This window comes from Ambystoma mexicanum, chromosome 4q (assembly GCF_040938575.1).
Source record: "Ambystoma mexicanum isolate Mex_15411 chromosome 4q, UKY_AmexF1_1, whole genome shotgun sequence".
Lineage (NCBI taxonomy): Eukaryota > Metazoa > Chordata > Amphibia > Caudata > Ambystomatidae > Ambystoma > Ambystoma mexicanum.
The window spans coordinates 481,360,971-481,373,748 of record NC_090928.1 but is presented as its reverse complement, the minus strand read 5'-3'; positions in this window follow the sequence as shown (position 1 = coordinate 481,373,748).

Here is a 12,778-nt window from a genome sequence, read left to right as displayed (position 1 = left end):
CACATACTGATACTTTTACATGCCAATAACAGTACCAGAGTTAGGTCGGATAACAGGGGAGGGGTTTCTGACTCTATTCCCACAAATTTGGGAGTTCAACAAAGGTGCATAGTGGCCCCAATGCTGTTTAACTTATATATAGCTGACCTCCTCCATCACCTGCTTGCCAAAGCAAATTGTCCCCTCAAGATTGGAGACCTAGCTATGGTGGGCATGTTGTACGCTGATGACTTGGTCCTGTTTGATCGAACCTGTACAGGCATGAAGACCATGCTGAATGAGTTATTGGCTTACGCCCATCTACAAGGCCTGACCATCAACCTAGAGTAAACCAACGTAGTGCTGGTCTCAAAGAAAAAGGTAAACAGGGTTAGGATGGATACTCTTATCGGCACTATAGAATATGCGCTGTCCAATCCCTATTTGGGTTTGGAGATAAACTCCTTGGCTGCATTCAGCCATATAATAATTAACAAAACTTTAAGAGCCAAACAACTGACTCTCCAGGCGTGCAAGTTTGCCAAAGGTCATGCCGGATTCTTCATAAAAGGGATCATCATGTTGTACAGTCAATGCTTTGTTCCCGCTATTTTGTACGGCCTTGAAGCTCTTGCTATGCAGGACTTCTCCTGGCTAAAAAAACTGGAGGGTTTCTTCTGGCGATCCACCTTGAGCTTGGGCCCTTCATGTTCTATGGAATATTTGCGCCTTGAACTGGGCTTAACTTCATTGTGTGGAATGTCAAATCGGGCCAGATGATGCCTATATTTAAAGTCCCGATCTGGGGCAGTATTTGTATTTGTACTTTGTTTATTTGTATAGCGCACAAGGCCCAAGGGCAACCGGGCGCATTATTTAGTTACAGGCAGGTTATAGTCACAATATTTACATTAAAATATACAAAATATACATGATACATAATCAATGGTGTGCAGGTTACACAGGCTGTGCAAAATACAAAGGCAAGATATAATGCAAAAACGGCCTATGATGCTGAGATTAATGTTACAGTCAAGGTCATGCCTAGTCATGGGTGGACAGCCAAACTTTGGCCTTACGCTTGAAGGCAGGGAACGAGGGTTCAGCTCTGAGTGGGTTAGGTAAAGTTTTCCACAACTTAGCTGCAAGGACTAGGAAGCTGCGACTTCCAGATTTTTAGAGGTTGAAGCGTGGGATGACAAGGCAATTAGTGCGTGTGCTTCTGAGAGGTCTCGCAGCTGAATGAGATGTGAACCTGTTGGAAAGGTAGCTGGGGGCTTGGTTTGCGCTACTTTTGTGTGTGAGTGCCAGAGCTTTAAGGGAGATTCTTTGGGTAACTGAAAGCCAGCAGAGGTTTCGTCTGCATTCTGAAATGTGTGAGGTCCTAGGGATGTTAAGGGCCGCTCTAATAGCATTATTTTGGATGATTTGGAGTTTTCTGATATTGCATTGGTTGGTACCCAGATAAAGGGCATTGCAGTAGTCAATTTTGGATAGGACCAAGGTCCTTGCTAGGGTAGTACAGTTGTCTGGAGACAGAAAGGGGCGGCAAGCTGTGATGAGCTTGCATGTGTGAGATGCGGCTGAGGAGACTGCACTGGTTTGTCTAGTTAAGGAGAGGGTGGAATCAAGGTACATACCTAGTGTCTTGGTGTCCTTGGCCACTTTGATGGAGTTACCATCAATGGTGAAAGACTTGAATGAGGAGTCAAGTATACTGAGTTTTTGGTGTAAACCTAGGATGAGGAGCTCAGTTTTCTCGTTGTTTAAGCACAGTTCATGCTGCGCCATCCAGGCCTGGATGACTTGATAAATGGCGTTGATAGCTAGGGAGTCAGTTTTGTGATCACCTGTAATGGGAATAAGTATTTGGGTGTCGTCAGCGTAATTAGTATACGTGACGCCCATTCGGTCCAGTATGTCAAATAGAGGTTTTGTGAAGACATTGTAAAGTGTCGGGGACACACATGATCCTTGGGGGACTCCACATGTGATAGGGGAAGGATCGGCAGTGGCGGTAGGGGAGAAGACCCTCAAGGATCTGGTGTCCAGGAAGGAAGTGATCCAGGCTGTAGCTTTCTCAGAGAAGTTGGCTGCAGTTTTGAGGTGGTGGCAAAGGATTTGATGATCGACTAAATCAAATGCTGCGGAAAGGTCTAATAAGAGTAAGGGCCTCATTACACGGTAGGCGGTAGGGATTTAACGTTACCGCTAATGGAATACCGGTAACGTTAAATCCCCGTGCGGATCACGACCCGGCTCACCGCTATTAGCGGCACCGCTAAGTAGGCTACCACTAATAGCGGGCAGTCCGCGTGCGCGCGACCCACCATCCCGTAAATAGCGCCATGCCGCCAATAGCACACTATCACGAGTCAAGCGGCCATGCTAATAGCGGCATGGTAAAGCACCTAAAACCCCTTACCACCATGGCGCTAATACCGCCATCGCGAACCACCCGTTAAGAGAACTGAGCAGTGTTTCCACCTGCCACAGGTGGAGAAAATCAGCACAGGTGGAGGCAATGGAGACTGTGGCAGCTCAAAAGGAGCACACCACACCCCTTCCCACATCCCTTCCCACACCAAGATGGTTCCAATATTGGCAGCATTACATGGCCTGGAGGACCTCATTGCAGTGCAGCTGCAACAACAATAGGCAGCACAAAGGAGACACAGGAGGAGGAGAAGAAGGAGGGCAAGACAGGCACAGCAAGCACCACCACAGCACCCAATCATACCACAGAGGCACCCACCAATCCCCAGGATCAGAGCCAGCCCATTTAACCTAACCCCTGAGCATATACACACCCTGTACCGTCTGGACAGGGCTACCATCACCAGCATCGTGGACATGATCCACGACGACATTGTGAGCCTCATAGACATCAGAACTGCCATCCCCCCGCTACTGAAGGTGGTGAGTGTGCTGCACTTCCTGGCCACAGGCACCTACCAGCATACAGTGGGACAGATGCATGGCATCTCACAACCAGTATTCTCCCGCACGCTGAACCAGGTACTCAATGCCCTCCTGAAGCATGCACCTGAACACATATCCATGCCACGGACTGCCCAGGAGATTGCAAACACAAAAGTTGGCTTCTATTCACTGGCAGGCATCCCAAGTTGCATCGGGGCCATCGACTGTACCCATGTGGAATTGGTGGTCCCACATCACAATGAAGTAGTCTACCGAAACAGGAAGCAATTCCACTCTATCAATGTCCAAATGGTATGTGACGCCAACAAGATAATCATACATTGCTGTGCACGATTTCCCGGATCAACCCATGATTCCATGGTCCTGCAGAACTGAACTATCCCACGCTACATGGAGCAACACACCGGACAACGTTCGTGGCTACTTGGTGAGTAGCAGGGCAAGTACATGGCAATGTGACTGGGGGGGGGGAGAGATACGTACTCCAACTGGGTGTGAAGGGGGGGATACGTACTCCAACTGGGTGTGAAGGGGGAAGATACGTACTCCAACTGGGTGTGTAGGGGGGGAGATACGTACTCCAACTGGGTGTGAAAGGGGGGGATACGTACTTCAACTGGGTGTAGCCTGTCGTATGTGGGCAAAATGCACCTACAGATGTACGGCAATGTCCATCTGGGAAGGCGGCAACGTACTTGAGATGAACCGACATGCAAGTATAGGCTACACAACACAGATGACATTCCAGGTCTAGTAACATTAAACATCCATCCACATATAAATTGCACAACATTCCACGCCACAAAATACAAAAATTCCACACATGCCATCAAGATTGCATCCTGAATGAGTCCAGCACAACATCAATAATGCAATGTGCCCTATAATGCATGCAAAGGGATCACCACTAGCCATAGCATTTCCCCACGCACCTATTCCACCACTGAAGAGATGCCTCTCTGCATGGCAACATCAGTGTTGGAATGGCAGTACACCAGCAGTGTGGAAACATATCTGCCTGGGCCCAGGGACACCAAAGACCTCGCATCACCCAGGACATGTCAATTACTGTTTGAGGCATCAATGTGGCATGTCTACTTGCAGGGTCAACCTCCCCCTTGCACGTTGCTGTCACCCAGACCATCTGCATGTATGCTGTCAATTGTGTACTTGAATCACAATGCAATATCAATTTGTGTGATATGAACAGGCCACTCTTGAGGTGAACAGTAACAGGACCCCGTTCCTTCCCCCACACAGGTGATGCGGGCTATCCCCTGAAGACCTGGCTCCTCATACCTGTACGGAACCCACAGAACAGGCACGAGGAGGAATACAATCGTGCACATACCCGTACCCGCATCGTGATCGAGCAGACTATTGGCCTTTTGAAGTCACGGTTTAGGTGCATTAGCAGGTCTGGCGGTGCTCTCCTGTATGGACATGAGAAGGTGGGCAAGATCACCACGGTATGTGTCATGCTGCACAATATGTGTATCAGACGGAATGTGCCACGGCCCCCTGAGGTTGAAATGGAAGCACCTGATGAGGATGATGATGGTGATGAGGACGGAGGTGAAGGGGATGCAGGTCTTGCAAGAGGGGATGGGCAGGAAGGACGTGCTGTGAGACAGCATCTGATCAACCAAATATTCTGAGGAACATATTTACGTACTGTCACATGGATATGGGTATGAATGCACTGGTGTATGTTTGTGAGCACGCAATGGACCCTGTCGCCAATAAAGTACACATGCACAATGAAGATGTCCAAGCCTGTGTTTTGATCATAAACCAGTGTATTGAGAAACAGAAAGGTGTAGAAGTGCAAGAAACAAAACATCCCACCACCCTACCCCCCCCACAACAGACCCATAACACCCTACCCCCACCCCCCACAACAGACCCATAACACCCTACCCCCCACCCCCCACAACAGACCCCTAACACCCTACCCCCCACCCCCCACAACAGACCCATAACACCCTACCCCCCACCCCCCAGCCACAGTCCCTCATGTGTCTGGCATGTTTGCCCTGGCCAATGCACACAGAGGATTCTCCATTGGCACCCTATTTGCCATTGTCTTTGGCAGCATCTTGGGGACGGTCAGTCGTGCGCCTGGTGGTGCGTGTAGAACGCCGGAGGGAGCTTGTCTGTCTCGACCCCGAAGATGATGATGGGGCAGACTGGGCTGGCTGCGAAAAGTGGCGGTCCATGGTGTCGGCCATGCGAACAAGGACCTCCCTGAGCATCGCTATCTCGTTGCATAGCCTCTCGGTGTTTGCATCCATTCTCTCAGTGGAGTGCCTCACCGTCTCCACAATGTTCTTCCTGAGTCAGGCAGCCTCCTCGACATGCTGGCCAACCAGCACAGTCAGCTCACGTTGTCGCTTCAGGATGGTGGTCAGTTGGGGGGCAGTGCTGGGTGACCGTGCACTGGATGCTGTGCCCTCTGATGCACCCACTGCAGCAGGTGAAGGTAACATGGCGGACATAATTGCTGGGTAGTTGTCCTCAACAGTCACATCAGACCCAGGGGTCGGGGTTGGGGCTGGCTCTGGGGTTCTAGTGGGGCTTGGGGTGTGCATCACCATAGGCTCCACTAGGGTGTCCTCTGGATCGGATAGGGGGGCAGTGGCGGCTGCCTCACCAGTGGAGCTAGCCGCAGCTGACGGTGGGCCCTCGGTGGCAGGCATTGGTGCAAGTGGGTTCTCCACCGGTGATGGGGCTGCAGTTTCTGGTGCAGCTACTACTGCCCTGGCAGTGGCACTGTGGTGATGTTTTCTGCTCGTCAGGTGTGGCCTTCCCCCCTTGCCCCTGGATGTTGTTGGGGTGTCCTCCGGCTCCTGTGCCCTTGGCCTCTTGCATGTAGATGGTGCCTGGGATGCATCAGTGGCATCCTCACCATCTGTATGTGAGCCTGTCAGGGACGAGAAGGGGGATGGCATTGCTTGCGTTTCAATATACTTAATGCAGATTACGTAAATGATGCAGTTGTGGCCATTGGGACTTAGTAGTTGTGGATGCAGGTGATGTGCCAGTTCAGTGCCTCATCCATGCATGGTTGTGTTTGGAACTTGTCTCTGGTGATGTGTGCATGTGTGTGTGTTTGGGTCTGACACTGACTTGGTGAGGGATGGATGCATGTGTAGATGTGTGTCCATGCATGAGAGGAGTCTGTGTTCACATATGGGGGGGACAGTACATTCACATCGCATCCTGTCATGTGTACACTCACCTCCATCTGAAGTGGTACCCACGCCGAACTCCATGCTGCCCACTCCTTCAATGGATTCAACGGCAATCAGGTTGGAACATGTCTCCTCCCATTCCTTCATTTGGATAGGTGAACCATCTCCGCCGGCACTGGCAATGCGATGGTTTTCAGCCAGGATGCCCCTCACCCGCAGTCTGAGGTCGTCCCACCTCTTCCTGCATTCGCGCACAGTGCACGTGCTGGTGCCCACAGCACTGACTTTGACAGCTACCTCCTCCCAGATGGCTTTCTTTTTCAATAAGGTTGGCCGGCGCATGTCATTAGCAACCACTACCTCGGCATTCTCAGCCAGGGTCTGTGTTAGCATGTTCAGTTCGTCTGGCGTATATTTCTCCTTGCGCTGCCTGTCGGAGGTTTTTTTTAGTGCCTTGGGCATGATGCAGGTGTCCCAGATGATTTTGCACTGCTCACAACTCGAAACAGGTCCTGGGGGCAGAGGATGGCAATGGATTGTGTTTTTAAAGATGGCCGCCGTGCTCTTTCCCGTTCCTGTGCTATGACGCTATTTCCGGTTCCGCAATGCGCTATTTGCATGTAGCGCGAGGGCGGAGGTGCTATCTGCACTATCGTGGAAGCCGGTAAGGGAGTTTTAGGGGACTTTACCGGCATGGCGGTAGGGTCATTAACGGCATGGCGCTATGCTCGTGTCCGCGTACTCGTGATCGTGCGCTATTAGCGCCCTCTTGCGAGGGCGGACACGTTAATAGCGCCATGCCGCTAATTTGCGCTTTTTACCACACAACTTGTAATGAGGCCCTAAGAGCGCCAATTTCCCCTTGTCTTTTAAGTCTTCGATTTGCGTTTTTAGGTCTAACAGCACAGTTTCTGTGCTGTGGCGAGGGCGGAAGCCCGATTGCCTTAGATCCAGGAGGTTGTTGGTTTCGAGATAATCTTGGATCTTCAGGTATGCCACTCGATCAAGAATTTTTAAAAGAAATGGCACCGTGGTGATTGGCCTGTAATTGGTGGGAGTGTTAGCGTCCAAGGTTGGTTTTTTTAGAAGAGGAATAACCCAGGCATCCTTGAGGTTGTCCGGGACGATCCCCGACATGAAGGAGGACTTTATAAGTGTGGTGATGAAAGGCGCCAGGTTATGAGAGGCCTCCTTGATAATAGAGGCAGGGCAAGAGTCTCCCTGACAATTGGAGGGCTTAAGGCTGTTAATGATGTGTTCAACTTCAGAGGTGGAGAGAGGTGAGAAGCAGAATGGTTGCAAGGATGCAGTATTGGGTTTGTAGTTGGCCTGTGGAGCAAGCTGTGATATAAATGAGTGCAGGCTGTTTTTTTGTTCATTAATTTTGGTTTGGAGCATGTTGATTTTACCCAGGAGAGCCTCTTGGATGTTAGTGCACCAAGTGCTGTCTATGGAGCAGGTGTCTGGAGGAGAGGCGGGGGATTCCAATTCCTTTAGGATTTTGAAAAGCTCCTTGGTGTTAGATTGGGCAAGTTCAATACGTTTATTATATGTCTCTTTTTAGCAGACAGTATGGCTTCTTTGTAGTTTAGCGTCGCTAATGCCATGCTTACTTTATTAGATTCAGACGGGTGGCTTCTCCAGCGAGTCTTAAGGGTCCTTTTATCCTTGCGTAAGGTTCTTAGCTGAGGCCTGAACCAGGAATTAAGGTGAGCCCGGGGTTTAGGTTTACGTAGTTTGGAGGGAGCGATAAGATCCAGTGCTTTTATCATCGTCTGATTATAAGAGTCTACCAAGACAGTAGGATCCGAGCATACCGAGGCAAGATCATTGAGGGCAGGGAGGATGAGTGCGATCAGTTTGGCGCAAGTTATCGTAAGCTTGTTCCTGGTGAATGTGGCAGGTGCTATGTTAGGGGTGGAATGGATAGTTTTAGTGGGGATGCTAAAGGTGATAAGGTGATGGTCCGTCCAGGCACATGGTAAGTTGGAGTTGACCTTGGTGTCACAATTAAGGTCAGCTATCCAATCTAGGATTCTGCCCTTAGAGTGAGTAGGTGCGGTAACACGTTGTGTGAAGCCTAGGTTGAGTAGTAAGCTATTAACATCATGGGCAGAGGCATCATTAGGGTCAAGGAGGCCTAAGTTGAAGTCACCTAATAAGATGATTTTAGAAGTAGTTTTGGTGTTTTCAGACAGGGTGTGGGCAAGATCCTCAGTAAAGGTGGATATGGGGCCAGGGGTTCTGTATATAATGTGGACAGTAATAGTCTGGTTAGGGGAGATGGCAAGCTTAGCTGTGAGGGATTCTGCTGATTTGAATTGGGCAGGAGTGGAAAGACAGAGATTTATAGCTGTTTTGTAAATAATAGCTATACCTCCTCCTTTAGTTTGAGCAGTGTTACAGTCACTTCTGATGATGGTGTAGCCTTCAAGGATTGCAAGGGATAGCAGAGGACATGAGGCCACATAGAGCCAGGCTTCAGTGATGGCTATACGGTCCAAGTCATGAGTAGTGATAAGATCAGCCATGTCAAGTGCATGGGCAGTGAGAGACCTGGAATTGATCAGAGCTGCTTTGATACTTGTTGAATGCTGTTTAATGGACGGTAAGGTATATGAATCAGGGGTGAGGTTCAACGAAGGTGAGTCCAGGGAGGGGGTAGGAGCAAGGTGGTGGGTGGCAGCTGTAGGCTTGATGTCAGAGGGTTTGGCTGACTGGGCACTGATAGAGTGGTGGTAGGCGAAGTGTGGCAGTCTGGAACCTAGTCTAAGGTTTCTCAATGATGCAGTGCAAGGTTGGTTAGGTGTGGGTTTCCTAGTGAAGTGTTGTAGCCAGAGTGCTGGATTGTTAAGGTAAGTGTTAGCCAGGGGGGCATCCATGGTTAAGTGAAAAGGGAGTTGCTTGCTGTTAATAGCAAGTAAGCTATTAACAGCATTGGGGCAGACTTTGTCAAGTTGTCACAGAAAAGGTTGTTAAGGGATTCAACTATAAGATGCTAAACGAGAAACTTTTTGCAGAGATAAACTGGAAACCAGATTTCAGTTACAAAAAAATACTTATATCCATCTAAAAAAATCCTTTGATAGAAAGATTAACAAGTGGGACTGGTGCGAGAATTACACCCACCTCTCAAAGTTAAAGGGTTATGAAGCAGTCTACATGGGGTAGAATGCTACAGGAGGACTCAGACCTATCTGTTATTTTGTCCTGATCCTGCATTAAGAATGTTCTTGTTGAAGCTGCACACAAGCAAACTGCCAGTACTTTTTGTGATAGGATCTCGGTTAAGCTTAGCTGCAGAAATCAGGGATTGTTGCATTTGTGGTCTCAATGGTAACGTTGAGACTGCCAGCCATGTGCTAGCACAGTGTACTAAATCGGGCCCACTATACATGTGCGACCTTGGTGGTTTTGTGCATAATTAGGAGGGAATTCTATCTGATTGTTTTTGGGACTACTGCTTAAACGCTCATACAATTTCGGCTCAGATAGCCCTGTTTCGTGTATGGCTTCACATCAACTCTTTGTTGACTGTCTGATGGGGTATGCTTTTCTGCTAAACCATCACTAAGCCATAGAAGCATGGTATGGTGATAGGGATAGAACGAAAGAAAGACACAATTAATTATGTAATGAATTGATTGAAAGAAAGTTCTGTGGGCATTTTTCGAAATATTCTTTTACGATGGCAGCGAAAGAAACGAAATGAGGGTCTATGTTATAATAATATATAATATGTATTTTTTATGGTACTTTAGGAATGGAAAGATAATGCATGTTGTACGTCTATAGACATATGGTTTTACAGACCTTACAGTTTTTTGAATCTAGGGTTTATATGAAGTTACTGGCACAGCTTGACAAATCTGACGAGCGTAAAGCCATGCTGATCCCAACTGAAAGACGAAATGAATTCAATTAACTAATTTGATTGACGTATTTGACTTGATTCAATTGTATGTGTCATGTGTCTTCTCTGTGTGGATTTTTGAATTGTTTTGCTTTTGATTGATCTTTGTTGTGCTTTTATGGTTTAATTTGGCTTAATCAAGGTTATTTTGATTTTGTTTTGGACGACCTGGATTGTATCAATTTGAAGTGATGTTTGATTGATTGCTGTGTGTGTTATGTTATGTAAACTGTAAATTGTAAATTGTTTTAACTGTTTTAACTTATTTCTTGAAATATGTGTACAGTTCAAATTGAACTAAATAACAATAAATGATTAATAATAATATGAATTCTTTACATTTTTGTTCGAGCTCCTGAAATCTCTCCAGTGGGCATCACATTTAGTTTGAACCTCAACATGTCACCTCTGTGCAATCTAGAAGGGTGCTTTTTCAGAGAACAAGGTACAACATTAAAAGCTTTCACCTCATATCTGAAGTGATAGAACAAATGATAGTGTATTGCCATCTCTCAATTTTCTATCCAATCCTCCTCCAAAAGTTTATTTTTTAACCCATTACAGATTGACCAAGAGCTCCTTTACCGAAATTTCAAATTTGATTGGTTGCCTGTTTTGTCCAGCTACTTAGTACCTTGCATCCATTGTTATTAAATTCAGCCCTAAGGTTAACAAATAAAGTATTTTCTGGGGGAACAGAAACTTTCCTTAGCAACTACAATACATTTACAGTTGACCCAAACCTGCAGGGAAAGCAGTCCTAACTCCTCTCTTATAATCGGGACAGGCGTTCCCTGCGGCAGGAATAAAACACTTCTCCACCGGAAACTCTCTACCCTATACCAATTTGAGGGCAACAATTCTGATTCAGCACCATAAAGCAAACAAGGAATGGTTTTCTGATGGTAGTAGTTTAAGAACGGTATAACAGAGAACTGACTGAATCTTCTATCAATTAGTTGTAATTCTGAGGCACTCGCAGAAGTCTTATTCCTTGTATAGTTCTCTTGCAGCATTTTATTCTCTTTTGCATATATACATACCCTAAGGTATTTAAAAAGGGATACCATCTTCCTCTTTGTTTTTATCTGTGCAAGCTGTTTTTCGCAGACTGCTGTCCCCATCACATAGCTGTGGACTGCTGGAGTCCTCTATCCTTAAGCATCCGAGTTCTTTTTTTGCTAAGAATGGTACAACTTGATCTGGGAGATATTGTGGGACAAGTTTTTATCTGTGCAAGCTGTTTTTTGCAGACTGCTGTCCCCATCACATAGCTGTGGACTGCTGGAGTCCTCTATCCTTAAGCATCCGAGTTCTTTTTTTGCTAAGAATGGTACAACTTGATCTGGGAGATATTGTGGGACAAGTTGAATATTGTGTTCAGGATTCAGTAGTCCAAGGAGATCTGGCAAAAACTATCGGCAGCCCAAAACAATGCCTAAACCTATTTGAGACAGTCAGCATGCAGGCGCAACTTCGGCAGCGCAATCAGATTTACAAAACATTGAGAATAGATTTGGCATGCCAATCGCACGCTTCAAAGCTCTGGGGAAGTTTGGTGGTCTAATAAAAGGCACAGTGGATTGTGCCTGCCTGTTGGGGGAGATGCATGTCTTATCCACACTAGGAGAGATCAGGAGACCTTTTGTTGTAGCCACCGAGAAGATTGTGAGTGTCTTTTTCGCATTATATGTGTTTATATAGTACCTGTTTTGTGATGTTCCTTAAAGTGTCACCTCCCCTTTCAAAGGCAGTTTTTTCAAATTCCTTTCTCTTTCCTCTTTCCACTCCAAAAAGAAAAGAAAATACAAAAGTAGGCCCTTTGTGGATCCCTTTTTATGAGAACATTTGTGATGCATGGTTTTTATGTAATGTTAATGCCTTTTCCATCCCCTTTCTTCCTTCCACCCAAAATAATGAAATACGGAAAATTCACTGTAAAACCATGCATTTAATCCTTATGAACACCTTCCCCTTAATCCACCCCACAACTGATACCACGAATTATGAAATGATACAAGTGATCATCTTTACAAGAATATCACGTTTGGATGAGGTGGAATCGGTGGATGTTGGGGTTCATGTGAATTGAGATGTGCAGCATGTTGAGTGAGGAGGACTCCACCTCTGGTAACATAGATGTGAACACCTTGATCTATAGGAAAGGAAAAGTGAAGAGCTGTCAAGTGATGGACATGAACATTACAAAATGGCTGAGCCTCCTACACACCATGCATTGATGGGGAGGTCCTTCAAGGCATGTGGGTAGAGGTGGCTAAGTGAGTCTGTAGGTGTTAGACGAGTAAAGGAAGAGGAGAAGCAGTATGAGGGACATGAGGAAGCTGAGATTTATGGGTGGTAAGAGGGTAACGTGAAGAGACGGATGTAAGAGAGGAGAAAACGCCGTGGGGCAGCAAGTCTGACTTAAGAAGGAGTAAGAATAGTAGGCACTCGCAGTCCAGATAGTTGAACACAAGGCGGATTAGAGGCAGATGGAGGAAGGGCATCAGCATTTGGAACACAAGGCTGAGGCAGGTCAATAGAAGATACAGGTATGGAGCAGGAGAAAGAGAGGCAAGAGGACAAGGAGAATGGGTGGCATCTAGAGGAAGGGGTGAAGGAGGCGAATAGAACTGATTTTGATGACACTCCTACTGTGGAGGGTTAAAGGAAAGGCAGAGGAAGAGTTAAACAAGTGGATGGTGCTTCAACATGTTCTTGGATGTGACCCTGTCTGACAGAAAGGCAC